The sequence below is a fragment of the Oxyura jamaicensis genome, chromosome 20, assembly GCF_011077185.1.
Source record: "Oxyura jamaicensis isolate SHBP4307 breed ruddy duck chromosome 20, BPBGC_Ojam_1.0, whole genome shotgun sequence".
Classification (NCBI taxonomy): domain Eukaryota; kingdom Metazoa; phylum Chordata; class Aves; order Anseriformes; family Anatidae; genus Oxyura; species Oxyura jamaicensis.
The window spans coordinates 5,011,528-5,028,779 of NC_048912.1; positions in this window are offsets into that span (position 1 = coordinate 5,011,528).

Genomic DNA, 17,252 nt, shown 5'->3' on the forward strand with positions numbered 1-17,252 from the left:
AGCTGATACTCGCAGCATGAGCAGACTGAAAACTGCTCCCCAGGAGGAGCATCCACACCGGGCATCTGGCGTAGGTGCAGAGCCTGCATCCCGCAGAGGTGGCTTACAGGCTCTGTGCCATGAAGAGTCATACAAAATATGAAAGGGAATTCCCAAGACTACCAGTTTACCGAATATTAATTATTCTGGAAATTAAGGATGCCTCTCCTCTTTGGAACAGTGGTGGGATGTTATGGGGAGAAACCCACATTTTTTGAACCTTTCCGATGTTTTAAATGTATTTCTAGTGATTATTGTGGCACCTTAGGAAAGAACAGGGTTGTTTTTAAGGAGATGGACGAGTGACTGAGTTGCCACTTCAGATTCTTTGCATAAGCATCCTGCTGCCTGTCCGTCTGGGGCTGCAGGACCCGGGGAGTGTGTACTTGCCAAGGAACAACAGGCCATGCAGCCGAGCTGCGAACAGATCATCTGGAATAGCACTTGACATAAAGCACCCTCAGAAATGAGACATTCTTGCCATGTACACTCTTCAATGGACACATTAGACTCCAAGTACATAAAAATATATGACAGCCGATCTCTGTTATAACATTTACCTTCATGAGTTTAGGACCAGAGGTCATAACTGGATACACATGTCACAAAAAATCAATCATTAGATATTTTATCTGAACAATGAACAAAATGTATTTTTTTCTTCTACAACTAATCTTTGGAGAGTAAAATCTTTGGTTTTCTCTTGGATTTTTGACAATCCAGGTGCAAAAACACTCAGAGATGGGTGTTTTTATGCAAGGATTGTTTTTTGCCTGCATCCTCTAAGGCTCAGGATGTCTCTGCCTCAGAGTCCCTTTTTAATGGAAACTTCTCTTGAACTGAAGCATTGCTTGAGGAGGTTACAGGAAAAAATAACAGATGAATGGCAATATTGCCAGGGACAGATCACATCAGCCACATGCACTCAAGATCAAGAATGAGATAACGAACTGTCACTGTAGGGTGTAATCTTGTTCTCCAGACTACCCCAATACCAAAGGACTGAAAAGGGACTGATACGGTGCTGCTTGTATAAAAGGATTGGAAAGGTCCATGAAGCTACTTGTGATAGTCTGCCATCTCCAGCAGGCACCTTGGTGGAAGCTAAGACTAATGAGTAACGAGTGGACACACAGTTAGGGGTGACTTTTTTTGGAGAAAAGTCATTCCTCAGAAATCTAAAAAGGTCTGTAAAATCCTGATTGATATGTAGAAGCTGATTAGGGAATAAATTTCACCGTTTCTTCCAATGTAAGATCTCCTGCCATCATATGAAACCTGCACGTAACAGGCTCCAGACCACATGAGGGCAGCTCCTCCTGCCTCAGCGTGCAGTTAGCCTCTGGAAATTCTTGCTGCAGAAGCACCAGATGCAGAAGGTTTACTTCGGTTCAAAAATTAAGTAAATTCATGGAAAGGAGAATACATGGAGGGCTATTTAAATGCAAAAATACCACCTCTGTTTGAAACCTGCAAATCTCTGGGAGGTTAGAGAATCCATCAAGGAAATATTTAAATTTGTAGAGCAAAATACAGATCTTAACATCTTGGTGGGAATGGAATGGTGGGATGTGAGGACAAAAGATGGATCAGGATTAATTTGCTTTCTCTCCATTTTTCCTCTGGCAAACTGTTTGAGAACAAACATTCATTAAAGAAACAAATGAACAAGATGTTTAGTTTAGTTTATGGAATAAATAGGAAACAAATGCAGCAATAGTAATTGAAATATTTTGTCAATTGAACTCCATGTATGATTATTGATTCTTGGCTTATTTTTAAGTGGCTAATTGCAAGCGTTTGCTATTAGACTGTTATATTAAGTTTGTCATTATAATTATACAATCAACTGATATATTTACAGAAGACTTCTACTGGTTGATTGCTCAGAGGATGTTTACACTCTTACTTATTTTTGACAGAAATTTATAATTCAGCCTTATTCTCTGACAAGGGCTGCATATATATTGTTTTATAATTTTTAACAGAGCTGAGGGGGGAATAAAACATTATGTATAATTTATTTAATGAATTTGGCTACGTCCCTTGATCTTAAATTGTTTGTCAGCAGTTTATGAATGTCCTGTGTTTATTTGTTATTCAAAAAGGACTTCTGGAATAATTGTTAATGTTCCTTCCTGCTCTGTTAATTGCTTGTGAGCAGTTTGTTCCCTGAGCTCGGGAGGAAAGTCTGAGCTGTGGTGGTGGCTGTGCCACTGATGGGCTGCTGCTGGGGTGGGAAGGGCCTGAAGGACCTTACCCAAGCCCTGCTCAAGGCAGGGTCAGGCAGAGCACTCTGCCCACAGCCACGTCCCATTGGGTTTTCAGTATCTCCATGGATGGAGACCCACAGGCTCTTTGGGTAATGTGTTCCTGTGTTTGTCTACTTTCACAGGAATTATTATTATTATTTTTATGTTTGACCACAATATGTGTTTGTCCTATGCTGGGGCAACACCCAGAAGAATGTTCTTTACTCCCCCATTCAGGTATTTCTACACATCAACCACATCTCCCTGAGACTTCTCCAGGCAGAACATCCCAGGTCTCTCAGCCTCCCCCTTGTACATCCAGCTCTCCAGACCTTTAATCACCTCCATGGCCCTTTGGTCATCCATATCTGTCTTGTACCGGGGAACCCAGAACTGGATCCCCCAAATGGGCCATCTGGTTTGGAGTTCTCTGATATTCCTTCAAGAACTGCTATGCAAAGACAAAGCTTAGACCCCTTGCCTCAGTTAATAATGCTGATTTTCTCTAAATGAGTAAATAGCTATAGGAGTACTTCTTTAATCTCTTTCCCAGGCTGAATTTTTAAGAAATGAATATTCCCACCAGACCTACCTATTCATAGCTATGAACCAATATTTCCATTTCTGCAATTTTGTCCTACATGTTGGACATGGCTTTCCCTAGAAATGCCCCCGGAGAGCACCATTTCTGGGGCATTTGGGTGGTCCTGGCACTGAGTGTTTGAGATGAGCTTTGGAGCTGCCCTTCCTCCTCCCAACACTGGGGACTTCGATGCCATGGTGTGGCTTCCACCACCATAAAAATCTTCCATCATCACCTAAAGCACAGAGGAGATCAGTGGGGCCATGGGGGCAATCAATGTCTTCCAGAAGCTGACGCCTCTCTTGGGACCTGCGTCAGGAATGTGGCCAGGTGGGCAATGTCCCTGGGAACACAAATTGTACGGCGCAGCACGCTCGCAAAGACAAACAAAACATCAACATAATAGCTCACTGTCCTCTCTCACCAAGGCTTGCTGTGATTTACCTCTTATGAGTTCGTTCTAACCTACACACAGTCTGTGGTAAATGAAAGAGCTCATGCTCAGAAGGTTTAGGATGAAAGACTTTCTGTCCCTGCTCAATTTATGATATTGTGGGTCTGTAATGTTATGTTTCCGCTTGTATTAGATTTTTGGTAGATTTCTACAGCAAAAAAAGACAAAAAAAATGAGGGAATGCCAGTTTTATATCATCTGATGGCTACATCATTAAATTCAAGAACAAGGGCATAATAAAGGTGAAGAGTTAAGTAAAAAGCTCGATGCAAAGCTCACTGAAGTCTTGGCCCTTGGGCACTGTGCTGCCATGAGGGGTGGGCAGCAGCCGGCTGTGCAGAAGCCCCTTGCTCCTGCCCGGGCTGTGCTGGCTGTTGGCTTTCCCGGGGCTCGTCCCTGTCTCTGCTCAGTGCTGCTCTGCTGGCACGCTGCGGGCCAGGCTCAGCCTACGGGGGTAAGGGGAACTGGGTGCTGGCCAGGGTGCGGGTGAGACCCCTGGGGGACAGAAAGGACAACCAGGGACAAGGCAGTGGGGAATGCTCCCGGGCTGTGTTTTGTTGTTCATTGGCAGGTTTTGCTGCTTGTTTGCACACTCGTCTTTATTGCCACCTATTTATCACATGAAAAAACAGCTAGAGTATGTTGCTCTTCTAACATGGCTGGCTTGTGCAAGGCGTCACTGGGTGTTTTACAGCTGTGAGCAGGTAAATGTGGTGGGTAGCTTTCCAAGGGAATCATTTTTCATAAGAAATCACAAAGCGGCAAGAGCAACATTTTCTGTCCTCCACTCAAGCTTTTGCCGTTAAGTCTGTGAGGAGGTTTGGGCTGCTTTCCGTTTCTGAATGGAGATTTATGCGTGCATCCTCTAAGTAGATCTTAATTTATTTTTGTGCAGTGAAAAGCCTTGCTCCTGCTCAGCCACGCAGGGACCGGGCAGGGCAGGATGGGGCTGCAGGCACCTGCGTGTGTGTGGGCAACACCTACGGGGCTTTGACTTGGGTTTATGTGCTTAAAAAGTGACACGTGGCCCCTGTGGAGCTGTGAGACCTTCCTCCTGCAAAGCTGGTGCAGTCTGTGCCTAGGGGAACCACAGGACCCCTTCCAAACCACAAGGCAGCTGGTGTGGCTTGTCCCTTGGGCGAGAGGGAGAGGCTGCAAACAGGGCTGGGGAGGACGCCCCGGGACCAAAGGGCAGTACTGCCATGAGGTTTTGTTCTCACTGCTTCTGTAGCTGTAGCAGTCTCTAAATTAGCCTCCCTGTACAAAACCTGCTGGCAGACTTGCTCATGGATGAAATTGACCTTTGAAAGAGAGAGCTGAGATACCCAAGGGGCCGGACATCTCAAGAACCGGACAGCAGGTGAACATTAATCTGAGAGACATAATTTTTTTATGCTACACCTTAAAACCTCCAGTCACCTGAACGATTTACATCTTTGCCTTTCTAGGCTCCAGAGTCCTGCTTGTTCTTGTCCTCGACAGAAGTTTTGTGAGCATAACGCTGGGGTGTCAGAGACAGACAGACATCTTGCAGCCCATTTCCCCACATCAGGGGGTGTCTGTGCCTTGGGTGGGCTGTGGGAGAGCTGGGGTCTGGCCGCCAGGTGCCCTCCTGAACATCAGCACCCCTGCTTGTGGAATGGGGATAGCAGCTTTGGCTTTCCCTGACAAACCCCAAATGGCAACCTTCTGTGAGAAAAATGAAGTTCAGACAACGTTCAGCCCCATGATGCCAGGACCCAAGGGGATGCAGTCAAAGGGTAGGAAGGGGGTGAGAGACTTCCAGCAAACTACAGATGCTTTATGCCACATCCTGCAGTAACACAGCACCTTTTTACAGAGGTGCTGTGTGAGCAGAGGAGACAAAAAAGGAAAAAAAAAATCAATGTGTTGCATTTAGTTGTAACGAAAGACTGCTAATTGTTTATGCCCAATGTGCTCTCATGTTTATGTTGCTGTTTTACCACATGGCTCCTGCAGGGAGCTGGCTGTAAAACAAATCCTCCTACAGCAACCCTGTGCAGCTTCCTCAGGTGGCTGGTTTAGCACGCCCCTGTCTCCTGCTCTCTGCATGCAAGCACTATTGATTAGCACTTAATTACAAAACCGCTGTTTGTTCTGAGGACAAGGAGGCAGTTTAACAGGGAGGTCTCTTGGGAAGGAGCTCTTTACAAGAACCTTGAACGAGGCTGAGCTGGGCTGGGCAGAGGGGTCCATAAAAGAGGGTCCTGTTTCTGTTAATTTGTGGTGTCTGGGGAGGTTCCTGGTATGATGGAGGGCAGGGGTGCTCCACCTTGTTCCCTTCTGAGCCTGGTGTTGGGCTCCCTGCCCTGTGGTGCTCGGAGTGGCTTTGTCACGTCCAGGTGACAGCCCCGGCACTGCCGTGCAGGGCAGGTTGTGCAGAGCTCCTCCTCTTCCCTCTCCATCCTGGTTGGATCTGGAGCTTGCTCCAGGTGGAGGTTCTGTGTGTGTGTGTCTTCCAAGGCATGGCTTCCAACCTGTTTAGTTGTTAATACTATTTCTCCTCTGCAAAGCAATCCAGATCTTCCCCTTCAGTGTTTTCATGCTTGCAGACATGAAATTTGGCTTCCCTTGCTCTCCTGCTAGCCAGGGAACCACCTTCAGATGGTTCGGGTTTTATGTTTATGCCTGACCATGTCCTTGGGTGTCCCAGCCCCACTTCCAGTGAGGCAGTATTTCTGCCACCAGGGCAGTGAGAGGCCTGAGTAAGGTTGTAGTAAAGGGTGAGAGAGGTCTTATGCTTTCCCTATTATGGGAATGGCATTTGCTAAGAAGCAATCCAAGCTAGATAAGGTGGAGGAAAAGAACTATTTTACCTGTATTTTTTTGTTTGTTTGTTTGTTTTAGAAAAGCTGGAAAGCTGGTAGATGGATACTTCTGCTCTTTGTATAGGTTTAAGGTGTCCTTGTGACTGCATTGAATTGAAGGACTGGGAAAAACAAAAGCAAGAAACTGGGACCAGTGTGATGGACAGCCCTTGAAGGAGTGACTTGTTGCAGGTTTGCACTGCTCCCCGGGATAGCTGGGGTGCAGCTGTGTTGTCTTCCATCAGATGCTGCTGGGTGCAGCAGTGGGGGACCCAGCGGGTTTGCAGAGGGGACCTGTGTGCTCGAGGAAGGGTCTGTGCTCGTGGAAAGGGACCTGGGGCTGTCCTCCTCCACTGTCTGTGTCTTGCTGGAGCTGCCTGGGCCGTGGACAAGACATACTGCAACCCGGGGGACTTGGCTTTGCTGGTTTTGAGCAGCAGAAACAAAGCAGAAGTTCACTGTAGTACTGCAGTGGAGAAATGCTGCATTAAAGCAGGAAATGTCCAATGTGCATTTCAAATGAAGAGGTTTTTCATTTGTGTTGTAAAGGAGGAAAAATACCTTCAAGCCTAGTTAATAACACAGGAAAGCTCTTGTGGCTATCAGGGATCTTCAGCTCTAATCCCCTCTGATAACAGTAAATTGAACCAGCTCCTCTGCTGAGGTTTTTCTGTAGCTGAATCATACCCATATAATAAGAGAAATGGGCACTGCCTCTCCTATTTACCATTTCTTCATTTAAATAAGTTTTTAAACTGCACAGTTCTTCCTCCAGAGACATCTGATTTACTGCATTTTAAATGGCAACCACTCCTGCAACAATACCTTTTCCTATCAAGATTTGTAATCAGGCTGTTTTTGTTGAACTGTTGTTATTCAAGTTATTAATTTGTCATTTTGCGCAGAATATGATCACAGAAAGAGATGAGCAAAAGGGTTTATTCACCTGCAGGCAGAGTAAGATGGATTTAATTAGAGCAAAGCAAGCGGCAGGTTTTATTTTGTGTATGTGTGTGTGTGTGTTTTTTTTTTTTTCCTCAGCCCAGCAGTTTAAAAGCTTACACAGCAATCTGCATAAATTACTATGTACATTTTTTATTTAGATCTTACACCCAATTTGATTAATGGTAATGACTTTGACAGGGTCATTCTGAATATCTTGTAAGGGAATGGGATCTATCACTTTTGGTGCTATTCTCTCCAGAGAGAAAGTGAACGCTGGGAGCCATCCTTTAACAGAAATGTGGAGATTTTTTCTTGCTCTTGGGGTGAAGGCAGGAGGCGAATGCTGGTATCCAGGGAAGCTGGGAGGTGGAAGCATTTGAACTGGATGCAATGTTGGTTTTCCAAACACCCTACCTGGGCCAAGGTGAAAAGCAGTGTTTCTCCTGAAGGGAATATGATGGGGGCAGGTGTCAGTGTGCAACCCAGTAATCCCAATTTGAACGGCGATTCAGATCTCTTGAAGGAGTCAGCATCTTTCACTGCCTTAGCTCTCCTTCTTGGCTGATGCAATTAAGTCAAGTTTTCCATCTAGTGCTTTTGTGTGTGGCTCAGGCCAAAAGCCGAGCCCCGATCCTGCCGGCTGCAAGTTGGCCTTTGCCCTGGGGTGGCTGTTAGAAGAGTGGGAGTGTTGGCTAGGAGATGCTGGAGTTTGTATCCCCATTCCTCTCCTGCAGGAAGCAGTGCCACTGCTGCAACCGTGTTGCAAGGACTGGAACAAATCCTAGAGAGGTCTCAGGATCTCCCTCCTCAGAGGTTTTCAAGACTCATTTGGGTAAACTCCTGCCTGATCTGTTCTAGGGTTGGTGTTAGCCCTACTTTTGGGAGAACATTGGGTCAGAGACGTCTGGAGACCCCCTTCAGATGGCATTTCTGCGGTTCCTTTGGTTCTGCACCAAGTCACCACCAGGTCTGTCTGCCTAGAAGAGCCCCTGTAGGGGTACCTTTATTCAGGTGAAAGAGGAAGCTAAGATTATGATCCCAATCTCTACCTGAATGGAAAATGGAACTTTACCATAAGAAAACCCCCATTTTTATTGATGCTGCACAGAGGCAAGCAATCTTGCATCTAGTTTTAGGAGAGCAATATAACTGGCATTGACAGCCGGGCCTAATAATAATAAAAAGGCCCAGCTTCTCGTAGTGCATCCTGATAACAAAACACAAAACTAGAGTGTGAATTTATCACATAAAAATTCATCTACCATGGCTAAAGCCCTGTAAATTGAATTCTATATTTTGGTTGTTAAATAAATAACATTAAAAAACAAAAAACAACAACAACAAAAACACATAATGATAGAAACATTGCTCAGCTCCTGCAGTTAAAACAGCTCCTTGTTAAAACATCACTTAGAGTAATTTATGAGGTTTGATTAAAACGTATATTTAAATGAACTATAATTTCCCATCTCTCCCTGTCTCTTCCTCCAGCCACCCCGCAGCACCAAGGATGTAAAACATTATATTGAGGTTAGGTTTCTTCAAAGAGAAATGGTAAATCTAATACCCTGCACAATAACATCCTGCCCCACCTTGGTGCTGACCATATCCCACACCACAACCTGACACAGAGAAGCTGCCCCTCGCTCAGTGCTCTGCCCACCGACCCTCGCTCCTTGCATCCACTCGGGCTTGTGCCCAAATACGCCATGGGGAGAGCAAGGTGGGATACTTGCAAGCATAAAACCTGAGCACAAGGAGATAAATGAGTATTAAAGTGCTTTTAGACATCAGAGGTGTGTTCCTTGATTGTGCTCAGCTGAGGTCAGCTCTATTAGACTGGAGCAGAAACCCACTGAGCTCAGTGTCTGTTTTTGACAGCGAGCGAGAGGGACCCAATATAATGATTCTTCCTTTGATCACTGTCCCGGGAGCTGGGAACACACAGCTTATGCACTCCCTGAGCCAGAGGCTGGGTTTTTGTTGAATTTAAAGGACTTCAATGGATTGTTCTTCTATGAACTTGTCCAACTGCCTTTTGAACCTGTACAAAATTTCATATCCGTGGGCTCCCACAGTGAGAAGTTCAGCGGTGCAATGTGTGAAGTGCCTCCTTCTGCCTGTTTTGAACCTTTCAATTACTGGTTTCATTTAATGATCCTAAATTGTTATATTAGAAGAGACCACAAACAGTCATTTCCTATCTGCTGTCCCCATGCCATTTTTCTATCTCCTTGCTGTCTTCTGTGCCTCTCAATTCCGGTTACTGCATCCCCTCCTGGGAGGTCCCAATCTGTTTAGCTGTTCCTCATTTGGAAGCTGTTTCATACCTTTGATGACTTTTGCTGCTTTCCTCTGGAATTTTTTTCAGTTCCACTTTATTCTTTCTGAAACAGAAAGACCAGACTGTGTCCAACTTTCAAGATTCAGGCAAGCCATCAATTTATGTGGTGGCATAAAGCAGCAAAATAGATGTTCTGCTCTGTTCTGTAATATTCCTACCATTTCCTCATAGGTTATCATTGTCATTTCTATAGCAAATTCTTCAAATTGTTTCAGCCCTGTGACTTTAAGTGCAGTTCATAATTATTTGAATTCAGTTGCATTTGACAGGCTAAGACAGATCCCAATCCATCTTCTACTTCCAAGCTAGCTGTTAGAAGCCCCGATTACTCCCAGCCTTTAATTCTGTTTGCACATTGTCGCTGCTTCCTTGTGATGGGCATTCCTGGGAGATATGAATTTTATAATAAAACACATATATTTACAAGAAATCTTTCCAAAAGTAATATTCTGTGAATTTTCTGTTCGCTGCCAGCAGTCAGAGGCAGTGTTCTCAGTGGCAGCAGCAGCAGTAAATGAACTACCCTTTTCACAGCCATATTACACTGGAACCAACAAACATTTCTGTCTCAGCCTACAAATAAGTCTGAGCAATGGCTCCTCAAGAGAACGGGAGGTGGGCAGGCTGAGCAACAACATTTTTCCACTTCAACACCATTTCCTATTTGCAAAATGAAGGTGTTGCAGCCCTGAGCAGCGACTCCAGGTGGTGAAATGCTGAGTGCGCTCCTGGGTGGCAGATGCTGTGAGTGATTTCTCTGGGGCACCAAACAGCCGAGGGCGTCTTTGCTGTTCATCACATCCTCCACTATTTCACTTCTACCTCCGAGTGAGATGTCTGGTCCAAGCTGGTCAGCATGGCTCTCACAGAGTCAAAGACAGGTGTTGGCATCACCAGAGGACATTTGCATCTTCTCCACCACCACTCCTGGCTGGGGCAAACGTCTTCCCTTCCTGAGCCCTGCAATGGTTGTGATGAGCTGAGTCTCTGTCCTCATCCACTGAAGCCAAACCTGAGCATCAGCCTGCAGCATCAGCTTGATACCAACCAGTTACCAGCACCTTTCTGTAGAATGAGAAGATAAAACCAGCTCTCGTGCTGGCTTTCAGCTGGCACCAGGAGGACATACGGTGCCCACACTAATGTAGCATGAGAGTGATGCGGAAAAGTGCTGGTTTTGGCAAAAGCCAGCACACTACTAACCCATGTGGCTCTCTGAGCCATGTGGGTCCAGTGGAGAAAGCCTGCAGTGCCTTTCATCATGCAGATATAGCATATTTTATCTGGCACTAGATCCTCCAGGTTCAGCTCTTACCACTGCAGCTGAATGTGGGTTCTGAACCCCATTCTCTCATCGAGGGAAACCTCAGGGAAAGCTGAACTTTTGCTCCAGCTGGAGCACCCTGCAGGTGAGCGACCACATCTCCATGCTGTGTTGGAGGCAGGTGAGGGCCCCAGATATTTTGGCACACCCTAAGCACTGCAAGCTCTGTTTTGGGGGATCTGCTGAGTCCCCAGCAGCTGGAAATGCTTTGAAGACCTGAGCTCGATCCAATGCTTTTATTTTTCATTTCTTTTTCTTTTCTCTCTCTCTCTCTCTCTCTCTCTTTTTTTTTTTTTTTTTTTTTTTTTTTTTTTTTTTTTTTTCCCTCCTCTCCATTTCTGACAGCAGCAGCAGGGACCTTTGGGGGTTTTGAAGACTGACTTTAATCACTTACCCAATTGAAGTGCTTGCCTCCTTTAACTTTGATATTTCTTGTCATTAGCCTACTGACTTGTGGGATTAAGGTATTCATCTTCAAGTGCTGAACCAGCTTTTTTTATGCTGGGGCTGGGGGTTTCTGCACCTGCTTTTCCCAGTGCTGGATTCCTTCCTAAGCATGGGTCAATGGTGTCCTCTCTGCCTGGAACCCAGGGGATGCTGTGCAAGGCAGCATCTCCACCAGCCCCACCATCCCCTCTCTTTATTTGCTATGGAGATATTTAATTCCACTGATCTTAGAGTGGGATTAAAGAGGAGAATGTGTTCCCTTCTTTTGCTAGCCTTGAGATTTTTTTCCCCCATATATTTACCAAGGTTTTGTGCATGATCCTTGTTTTGTATTTCAGAAGAGCTGGGTTTTGCACTGGAGTTGTGCTCTCCGTGATCCAGAGCTGCTTTTCTTGCTTCATTATCACCTGGCAATCCAGAGGGGTCTGTGCAGCCCACACCCACCTGCGCTGGGTGTTCTGTGGAGGCCAAGGGGGACCTGAACAGCTTGGGGGGCTACAGCAGCCCAGCAGACCTGGGCTACCAGCGGTGAACTAGCTGCTGAGACCACCACTAGGAACCACAGGCTCGCCCCTCAGTCACTTTATGGTGGGCTGGGCATGGACAAGAACTTCTGCTCCCCACCAAGGCAGCAGACAGCTCCTGTCCTGCTCCCCGCTGGCCCCATGTCCAACACTGACTCCCTGCTGGGCAAAGTCCCATTTCCTGTGGTCCTTTCCTACCTATGCCAAGAGCTGGGTCAATGTGCAAGGTGGGATCAGCTCCAGCTGTCCTCCCCTGGGGACTGCTCACTGCCCCAGGGGAAGAAGCAGCCAGGCTGGTCCCTGACCCTTGCTGTCTGCGAGGAGCACAGAAACAGAATTAGCTGGAGGTCCAGAACAGGGAATTCTGCAGGGCTACTTGGGCTGCCTCTCTACAGGGATGAATTTCACCCCACTTGGTAGACCTGGCTCTTCACTAAACGCAACATTTATGACACCATCTGTCTTCAGAAGGGGGGAGCTGGGAGCAGTGGAAAGTATGTTTAGGGGGTGTTTTTAATTTTAATTATTTATGCTTTTATTTTTTTTTGCATTAAGAACGTTACAAAGGAACCCCCTGCCCTCCGTGAGCCCCAGGAGAGGCTGGCTTGCCCTGATCTGCCGGGCATTACCCCAGGGTCCAGGTCCCGTTGTGCCAGAGGGGGCTTTTCTTCCCCAGGAACTCCCAGGGAAAGTGGGGAAGCAAGGTGGGGGTGTGGAGGTGCTGGTGCCTCCAGAGCCAGCCCGAGACCTTTGCAGGAGCCCTCTGTGATTAACCTGCAGACATCCCCATGGAGGGGAATGATGAGAGTGCAGGGAATAGCTCCCAAACAAAGATGTCATTTTGAACTGATTTGACATCCTCCAGAATACAAATTTTCTGAACATTTGTTTCTTGCAGCAGGAACTATTGTTTCTGACACATTTATCCAGCTCAGTGCTACCTTGAGATAGCACTTTTGACTGATCACCTTCTTAAATTAAACATACAAATGTTCTGTACTGAGAGGGAAGAGATGAGCACTAATGGTTCTGAGGATGATGGAGAAACTTGCCCGTTAGCTCCTCCTGAGCTGCTAAATTTGCTCCTTTATTAGGAAAAGAAACAGCAGGCCAGCTTTATCAAAAGGGTAATGGGGAAAGAGATCACAGACTTAGGATTTAAGACAAAATACAATCCATACTGAGGTGTCGGAGAGGCCAGGGAAAGTAAGTCAGATCTGTGCCACATGAAAACCAATGCCAGGTTAAAGACTGGCCTAAATTCATGTTACAAGCTTGAATTTTTAACCCAAAACCAAGCCCAACATCCAGACCAGCCTGGGAACCCTCTTCGTAGGTGAGGTGGCGGCACGGGGATGATGGATGGGCCTGGGGAGGGGTGGGGGGTTTCAGGCTGCTGCTTCCCATCCAAGGACCACCAGCCCCTTCCCAGGGAGGGCAGTGTCCCTGTGCCTCCCCCTGGATCCCCCCAGGGCCCACTGGCCCCTTGTCCTGATGTACCCAGGACGATGGCATCACCGAGGTGCCAAAAGGTGGCTGCTGCAGGCAGGGGCACGAGGTTGCAGCACTTGCCTAGAAGTCCTCACCCCGAGGGTGGATTTGTTTGCCTGTTATTCTAAATTTGTTTGCCTGTTATTCTAAAATGGAATCGGATCATTCACTTTCCACCAAATTGCTGCCGCTACCTCTGCCCTGCTCCACTCACGGGACGGATGATTTCAATCTCCTTTTTCCCCTAGTTTCCTCCAAACTCCTACTATTTTTCTCCTCAGCCTCCCATTTTTCTTCCCTCATTGACGAAAAGGCTTTGACCGATCCCCAGCATCCCCAGATGAAACGGCCAGTTCCTTGACACACTGAAATTGCTCATAGTTCTTGCTGCTTCTTTTCCTAAATGAAGCGTTTTTGAAGAATTAGGTGGCCCAGCACTCCATCAGCTCCTGGCTTTTTGGGGCAGACACACACCGCGTCTGTGCAGCAGTGCTGCCAGTGCTGCCACACCATGCTGCTGTGTGTCTGTAATTAAGCTGGAGCTTATGATTCAGTGTCTAGGCTTTGTTTTTTTCTTAGGGAATGGTGAGAAACTCTCTGGAGGAAGCATTTTCTGCTCCTTGCTCGACTGCAGTTATGTATGTTCCTCCCAAATTCTCTCTCCACATAATGTCAAGAGCACTCCTTTGAAAAATGGATAATCTATACGGGGAATTTTACAGCCAGGCTCCATTTTTAAAAGTCAAAGATAAAACCCAAGGAAAATGAAAAGAAAAAGGAGAAGAAAAAAGGCAGAAGAATGGAAGAAATGAGGAAAGCGTCTGTTAAAACGGGGGGCAGGGGGAGGGAGAAGAATGAGAGAGGAAAGGAGATGAAGAAGGAGATAGAGCCCTGCTTCTTACGGCAGTACACTGCAGAAACAAGGAGTAGGGGGAGGGAGGGCTTCTTTAGGACTCTGGAGAAAATCGGCCATATCCAAACCCCAGATTGCCCTGCTGCAGAGCTGTTTTCCAGGGGTTTCCAATCTTTTCCCATTTCTAGGTCTTTAACAATATTCCAGTCTTGATGTTGATCTCATCAGTGCTTTCCTGCACTTGGATCCACTTTCCTTGCCATTTCTGGCTGGGATGAGGACAGACCCTACACAGACACCTCTGCTGGCCAGGACACCCCTGGGGTCTCTCTCGGCTCCTTCCAGCTCCTTATCTCCTTCCAAACACCTCACGGGGGATATGGATTCGTTGCACTGCTTTGTGCCACTCATGGGCTTGAAATTCATTTCAGAGGAAATACATGGAGAGCAAATACAAGAGCAAGCACATAAGAGCAGCTGGAGCAATTTCAGCCAGGAAAAGTTTTCAGAAAAAAAAGAAAAATATGTAATCTGGGAATTTCCCAGATGAAATGCTTTCCTTTGGAAAGAGCACTGTGTTTGATTAACAGGCTTTCATAGGCAAAGCCTTTTGTGTCTAAAGAGTTTTTTTTTTTTTTTTTTTTAATTTCTAGAGAATTTTTAAATTTAAGAATTTGATAAATTGAAATAAAAAGGCATTAAAGGACTGAATTGCTCCTCAGAAATGTATTGGATTAAACTGAAAGGTTTTTCTTTTTCTAAACCTGCAAGAGAGGCTGGTTTGGGAAGATGTGTTATCTGTGAGGGCATCTGGACTGGAGGCCGAGTTTGCAGGAATGGAAGGGATGGGATCCAAGGCTGGGAACAGCCACATCTGAGAAAGAGCTATAGAAAATCCAAATGAAATGGAATGTTCTGGTTCATCACATGACATCTCCAAAACATGATATATTTTCTCCCTCTTTTGCCTAATTTAAAGCCACAACTGGCAAGGAGCTGCTTACTTCTGCAGCAGTGGCAGAGGACTCTGCCCACCCGGGGTGGGTGCAGCTGTGCCCCGTCCCCTGGGAGGGCTGGGACTCAGCTCGATGTAGTCAGCTTGCTGGGTCAAAGCATCTAAATGTCCTCCTAGGGTGCCGTGGCTGGAAAAGCAATATATCAGCCTAGATTCACACAGCAGAGGGAAGGATGCAAATGCCCCATATATGTGATAGTCCTGAGTCTCTGCCTAGGATGGGGAAACCGAGCCCCTACACCTTGAGCTTCAGATTTAGGGCTCTACCTCCACCATGACCTTGTGGTTATACTATGCATACAGACATTTTTTACCAGTCTTTAGTAACTGAGTTTCAGACTCTTAAGAAAAGCATTGCGAGTCCAAGTGCATCTAATTTTCTTTGCCCTTATCTCTGCTCAGTAACGATGGTTTCCATAATCCATAATTGCAGAGGCTGGCAGTGTGAGCCCGTCACGTTCCTGCCTGAATCCACAAGTGGTTCTTCAGGGAAAAAAAAAAAAAGAAAAAAGAACAAGGGGGAAAACAACTTTGGCAATTCTTCCCCCTGACGTCTGAGCTGCACATTAATTGTGGATGAGCAATGCTGGCGATGCGCTCAGGCTGCGGCAGAACGCTCTGGTGGAAGAAAACACGTAGGAGAGGTGATGGGAGACTTTGGGGAGGGGAAGGGGATGAGTACCAGCAGCACAGAAACAATAATTAAAAATCCTCTTGGGAAACTTTGGGTGCTTGCTGAGCCGTCACCCTGCAATATAAAACAATTAGCTCTACTAAGGCTAAGAGCTGTTTAGACTAATTGGACACCTTGCCAGTGAGCTAGAAAGACTAACGAATGAGCACTAAAGAGACCCCCGGTGTGGCTCATGAATTGTAAAAATGGCATGGCTCATAGGAGGCTGGATAGATGGAAAGGGAAGAAGCTCATGTGTTCAGTGTGTGAGATCAGCTGAAGGCCCAGGGGAGAAGCAGCAATTGTGTCGGGCACCCTTCAATGAGCACAAGTGATGCCGCGGCTGAGCTAAGCAGGAGCAGCTCCATGCCGTGCTGCCAATGCCAGCCCCCACGAGCCTGTCCTCCTCCTCTGGCTGTGTGGGATCCTGCTCTTTGGCCACTCACCTGAGCCTGGGAGAAGCAGATAGCGCCTGGCATACAGTTTTGATCTGGGTTTCTTTGTGTTTTGAACCAAAAAGGCTGATGAAGAAAATCGATGCATGTAATATAGCAGCAGGCTTTGACTTTTGACTTTTTGACTTTTTTTTTTTTTTTTTTTTTTTTTTTTTTTCCCCCCACAGAAAAGACAGGACAGAAATATGTTTGAACACAAATGAAACATTTTGCCTTTTGGGGCATTTTTTTAAAAAAACAAAGGGTTTTGTTTACTCTGTCTCTCGTTATTTTTATTTGGTCTTGGTGCTATTTCCAAGGGAAAGACAGTCTCATAAGAAATATACAGAAAAAGTTTGGAAGCCATCATCAGAGGCTTTCAGGATGTCTGTGAGAAGTGGCTGTCCCGGGACGGGGCTTGCCATGCAGGGCAGTTCCTTGGGAAGACAAACACCACCACTCCTAATGCACCCCCCCCATCCTCCTTCTTTGCCCCAGTTTTGTCATTCCCCATGCTTCCCCATGCCATGGGATGTCCCTCTGCCATTCGGGCCAGCCGTCCTGGCTGTGCCCCCCCAGCCACTTTGCACCCCCAGGGCAGCACGAGGAGCTGGGAAGCCCTGGGCTCTGTGCAACCACCGCTCTGCAACAGCTCAAACCGGTGTGTTGACACCACTGCTTTCATCAGCAGCCCAAACCACAGCATCACACCAGTCTCTACAAGGAAAATTAGCTCTGTCCCAGCCAAAACCAGGACACAGCAGTTCCAGAGTGCTACCTAAGAGTTATCATGGTATGCGGCCCACCCCACTAGGGACCATACGGTCTCCCTTAAGCAACAAAGCTGCCATGAAACATTGCTGTTTCCAGGTATCTGGCTTTCCAGATGCTTCACAGCAAGCAGGGACTTTCTTCAAAGAAGAGAAAACTTCTTCCTCATGTAGGCGATGTTTGACTGAAGGTACTGTCACTAGCAGCCCTGTGTACTTTTAAAGTTCTCAGAAGAGAGATTCAGCAGCTTGACGTCAGCTCTGCAGTTCACAGGA